This window comes from Dermacentor albipictus, chromosome 5, assembly GCF_038994185.2.
Source record: "Dermacentor albipictus isolate Rhodes 1998 colony chromosome 5, USDA_Dalb.pri_finalv2, whole genome shotgun sequence".
NCBI lineage: Eukaryota > Metazoa > Arthropoda > Arachnida > Ixodida > Ixodidae > Dermacentor > Dermacentor albipictus.
Window position 1 is genome coordinate 67056797 of NC_091825.1, and position 5785 is coordinate 67062581.

Genomic DNA, 5785 nt, shown 5'->3' on the forward strand with positions numbered 1-5785 from the left:
TTGCAACGGGCACTAAAACATCGCACACTGCACATGTGTCGCTCGGAGATCGCGTCAACGATGTCTGAGGCTATATAGTTGATGTGAACGACAGCAGGAAGTTATTTAAATTGAAGTGACGGCGCAGGTAGCACGGGGAGCAGCGAAATGCGTAATTCACGGTTTTTATGAGAGGTAACTGAAGTGAAAATCGTTCGAATAGCGTCACCGCAACGGCTTTCTATAGGGTTAACATTTTCAGATCTCGAAGGCCATGCTTTTGCTGGCTGCAGATAGCCGAAGCGATTCAAATTGAAAATGCGTTATAGAATTTCTTTCTATGCCAAGCTATAGCTTACAATATAGACTTATCTTTGGTTCTCTTTGTCTTGCAACAGCTATGCGCAATTAGGCAGCCGCACAAATCCTCAGATGACGCTAGCCGAGACATTGGCTGGCCCCAACCGACCTGTTCGTGGCGCCACCTACCGTCCCGTTTCCTATCCAATCCAATCCAATCAGTCTGTCGCCCTGTTTTCGAGTCGGTCGGGTGTGCGAGCTGCAACGATGTGCTTGTTAGATCGTGTGTTTTTGTGTTTGGTGTAACCAAATGTGACTTAGTTCGCGTGCGCATAAGCGCCACAGACAGCTTGTGTCTCGCTGCAAACTCGCCGTGTGCGTGGCGCGCCAGCGAAATGTGGACCAACGATGTTCATGCTGTGGAGTGCGTTCCCTTTGTCTCTGGTTGTCGTGGAAAGTTGGGTGGACGTCGCGAAGAAATAATGCGTGTTGTTAGCGTGCCACTGCTCGTCCACTATGCAACGGTATGTCTGCTGGGAGTAGCATCGAAGCACTGGCAACTTGGAGGGCGCTTTTCGACCGCGTCGGGCCGTTCAAAAGGTGAGTAACCGTGCTTGCTAACTACACACGTGTTGTGCGTGCTTCTCGTGTGGGCATAGGGTGCCTTGCGAACGTAGGAAAGAGAACTCCCACGACACCAGTGAAACCTATGCCGATGCTTGCTGGGTGTCAGAGTTTAGTTGCGCGAATTAATTGCCATAATGCAGAATTGAAAATCTTGATAAGCGTTTTCTTCTGATGAGAAAGATTACGTTCAGAAATAATCGTGTTCATCATGCGCGCTTGTGCGTGAGCTCCCGTTTTTCTGCTGAAGTCGCATGATAACGACTCATCTACCTCTTGACCGATTCTTACTGCTATGACGTTTCCTCGCTTATAAATGATTCGACGTTGTAGATAATCTCTGCTTACAAGGTTTTCGATTTACGAGCAGTATTGGGGAAAAAAATGTAAGTAATCACAGCGTGCTGCTAGTACAGGTTTGTTTTGAAGGGGTGTTGCCGTAACTTCGACGTAAGTAAACATTACAAGGGATAGTTACTTAAAGTTATGAAAGAAACTCTAGAATCGTTATGTAAACAAACATTCATGTAATGCGCTGCTGCTCCTGCGTGTGAAATTTTGCCTTGTTGAAGGGGTCCCTGTTATCGTGACATTCATCAGTAACTGACTTTGTGCTCTGTTGCCACCCTGCACCAGTGCAGGCATTGTTTTCATGACTGTTTTTACATGCTCCTTGCATGTGTTCACTATGTGATAGTCTTACTGTGCCACAGCTATAAGTTAACACAGAATTCTCTTTGTAGTGGTGAAGCCGTGACCCACAACAGTGTCCACATAACCCGTGGCCATGGCTGCAGCAACACGGCGTGTAATCTGGATGGATATGTCAGGTATGCTTTAAGTGTACGTGTTCACAAAAGTAGGATCTCGGTATCATTAGTGGATAAGTGTATCGACATATTACTTAATGCATCTTGCTAAATAGGCTAAATATTTCTGCAACATCATTCCACTTGCTACTTATTTGTGTTTGTAGATATTATGCACACATTATCTTGTTCTGTTAAAACTACACATCGCATGTCCTGACGTTTAGTATTTTTCTCGCATCAATTGCTTGGCTGCAAGTCCATTTTATTTTTGCCTATTACACAGTATGTTTCTTTTTATCTTGGTTTTATTTGTTTGGAACTGTTTCTTATGCTGTAGCCCATATTTCCCTGTTTTCCTTTCTGCTTATGATACACACATGTGCTGTTTTTGTCCATGTAAGAATTCGAAGTGTAGTGTGCCATATATGTCACAGGTCTAAGCACGCAGTGTGCCTACCATTGTTTAACATTGATATTTACAATCATGTCTGTCTTGTTCTCAGAATAACTGTCACTGGCAAATACACATTTGATGAACTAGAATTTCTTGAAATGAAATAGGAAGGCCAGTATTCATTGTGCTGCAGTTACTTAAGTAGTGAGGTGTTTTCTGGTAAGCTTTCTATTTTTTCTCTCACTTTCTTCGTATTATTTTCTTTGCAAGCTGCCCTTATTCATGCTGGTAGGCATTGTAGCAGTTGTGAGTGTGTTTACTGCAGCAATGTCACAGGTAGTTTGCACACACTACAGGATGCCAACAGATACCCATCACTGTTTTTGTGCATTTCTGAGAACCAGCTGTGTCCACTCGGTGAAACTTGTAGTGTCCATTTGAATTTACCAATCAGTTCATGTAACATTTCAGGACAAAATTTACGTAGTGAGAGAAGGGAGACTATGCAACATGACTTTGGCTAACAACTGACTGTTTAAGTTGTTGGAAGGACTAACAAAAGTAGCACTGGATGTGCACTTGTGTTGTGCACCAGTTAATTTGAGAGCGATGGCAGAAGTTATAATTCAAAGGCATAAAATCATGGTAAATGGTGTCTGCATAAAAAGAAGTAAATAGGCACAGACTAATTTCTATCCCTTTTAATCTACAAAGGATGCCTTTCTTCATGCATTGATAATGGGGGCTGGCTCACACATATTGTTATTTATGTGGTGCGCCTGACTGATTTCTCTTGCCAATTTTCAGCCATGGGTGAAAACAGATAAACAATCCTAATCGAGATATGTGTGGCCAAGTCGGACGAGCATACTGGTCTTTTGAATGAAATATGGTGATCTCACAGGTACATATTTAGGCACCAGCCAGTCTGCGCTATGTACATTTGACCACATGTGAAAGGAATACAGCACAGTGCCTCTGACACGCACTGGACAAATTTGGTGCTACCTTTAACCAAGCAAGCCTCCCTTGCCTCCTTGCATTTCTCGATTCAATTTTCAATTCAATCAGTTCATGTAACTTTTCAGGACAAAATTTGCGCAGCGAGGGAAGGGAGACCATACAACATGACTGTTGTGCATATGCTGCCTAATTTATTTTTGCTGAAAATATACTTGCATTGCAGTCCACAAGTGAATTGACAAAGGCACCCAGGCATTGGAGGCTTGCTTAGTTAAAAATACCGAAAATTTGTCTCGTATCTTTCAGGATTAATGTAGGCTACTCTTTTGATCACGTGCATATTTGGTCCAATGTACATCGGGCACGCTGACTAGCCGGTGCCTCAGCATGCGCCTAGGAGGGCACCATAATTCACTCAAAGGACCAGTGTGCTCGTCTTATTTGACCATGCATTGACACGACAAGCTGTGCACTGGATTTAGCTTGTTTATCTGTTTCGTTCGCCTATGGCAACCGACTGATACAACAAAATCAGTGAAGAATACCACAGCCAAAAATGGGACGTGTGTCAGTCGACGCTCATTATGATTGCATGACAAAGAGGAATACTCTCTAATGACATGGCATAGCAACCACCATGCTTATTTATTAAATTATTTTCATGCAAGCTTGTTTGTCATGCTTCTACGCATTTGTTTTTCAACTTGTGCCCTCCCTCTGAAAGCAGTGCTCGGGTGTAAATGATAAAAAACCCCAGACATGGTGTGGTGTATTTCTTGAATGGGATATATGCCATCATTCAGGAGGCCAACACATGCATGACATAGTAGGCTTGGAATGTATGAGAACTGTGCCCGTAGCTGATGCAAATATTCTATAACGACTGGCACTTGGATGTCTCTGAGATGCATTGGGTTGCCCATACACAAACACTCCTACGCTCATTTCCATGCCAAGTAATTAGTGAGAATTTCTCATTCACGCTAGCAATCCACAGACACTGCTGTCCTTTGTCAAGTGGAAACCGATATAGCTGAAGTAGTTCACGACATGTACACACGCCACAGCTGATCCATGTTGCACATTTGTTCAGCCAAGAGCAATTTCTGCTTACTGTAGTTACTGCTGCACCCAAAGGCCACAGAGTGGTTCCTCAACTTTGTGTGAACCGACACCACATAAATTTTTCGCAGAACTAGCTATAACGTCTCCAGACCGTTCTGCAGCAAGTGATACAGCGTGTATTTCTGTGGTTGATTGCCAAGTTTTGTTAATTATCTGTCCTTTCTACCATGCAGGGTACACATGCACTTACTTCAAGATGACGACACTCCACCTCAAGAACAGCCTCTCCTCAGTGATAAGTAGCGAGATTAAATGAAAGGGAGATATCACATCCGTAACCAGGCTGATACTGTGTTTTCCTTTCATTTAACCTCCTTCTGCATTTAAGGAAGCATTGATATGCCCAATAAATGTTTTTGTTAAATTTCTTTCGTTGAGTAATGTCTAACATGCAGCATATGTAGGGCCCATGTACATGTCAGAAGTGCTGCATCTTCACTGGACATACATGCATACAGGCTGCATATATATAGCACCAAAGATAGTCACGCACAGGTAACATATTTAAATAAGGTCTGACTGCCATTGGGACACATGAGAAAATGTTACCACACGTGGTGGCCAATTTTGTTATAGGAGTAATACGAGCACCGGCAGTCTAATGGATAAGCTCATTAGAGATTCGCTAGGAAGACGTGAGAAAGTCACAAGAAAACTGCTTTGGAGCGCACATTAGGAAGACATTTCATGCTCACAAGAAAAGCACTCGTCAAGAGTTCTACAGAAAGACGGTGGCCAATATGTTATAGAATGACATTAGGAATACATCAGAAAATTCCAAAGAAACTCATCAGAAAGTCTAATGGCTGTGATGTCAAAACTCGTCAGACTTTCATGTGAAACTCTTCTCATATTTTCATAAGGGATCCTTACTTTTTTTTCTAACAAATGTTCATTCCCGCCTCCTACAAAAATAAAGGTGTGTGAAAAAAACATGAAAACACTCACGTATTTGCCGAATGGGGGTTTGGAAAACACACTCATTGTCTAATCTTTTAAGTGCCTCAAATGCCGGGCGTTTATGGACAATGTATACAACCCATACGCAGGGGGTTTGCGTGCAGCCAATAAGAAAAGTATTGTTGGAGAGATTACAGGTTTAATGTATGTTTTAATCTGTCTTTGCAGCTGCGTGGCGGTTATGTACTATTTTCAATAGTACCAAACATTTTTTGCGATGCGAGAAATGCTATCTGATGTGCGACTTGTGAAATGAGAGAGCGTACTGATAGAATATTATTTTTCAGGAATAATTCATTTCCACGGTAAATACCCATAATATTATCATGCATTTCACGCTGCAATATATTTAATACTGTCCACGAGTGTTTTTCAAATAGTTACACTATAGTTTTCATGCGGCTCTACTACATATAGGCATAACAAGAAATTATGAGTCATGATTAAATGCTTATATGGGGCGTTTCTGACCGCTTACAATCAACCCTATTATTATGGAATGCTTTGCTGGTTTGCGAAAGTTGCAAGAAACACCACACAAGTCCGGGCAGCGTATGCGTAGGTACGCCAACTTCAATAGTGTCGCGCGTATGGCGTTTGCCGTATCCTAGCGGATAGAAGTAATGGC

General features: G+C 42.4%; 1 long non-coding RNA gene across 1 annotated transcript; it reads left to right on the forward strand.

Moving 5' to 3' along the window:
- The first annotated feature begins 516 nt into the window (after positions 1–516).
- LOC135897738 (uncharacterized) lies at positions 517–4565 on the forward strand. The gene is made up of 3 exons (XR_011514844.1): positions 517–879; positions 1647–1733; positions 4371–4565. It is a non-coding gene; the product is annotated as an uncharacterized lncRNA (long non-coding RNA).
- Positions 4566–5785: the final 1220 nt, after the last annotated feature.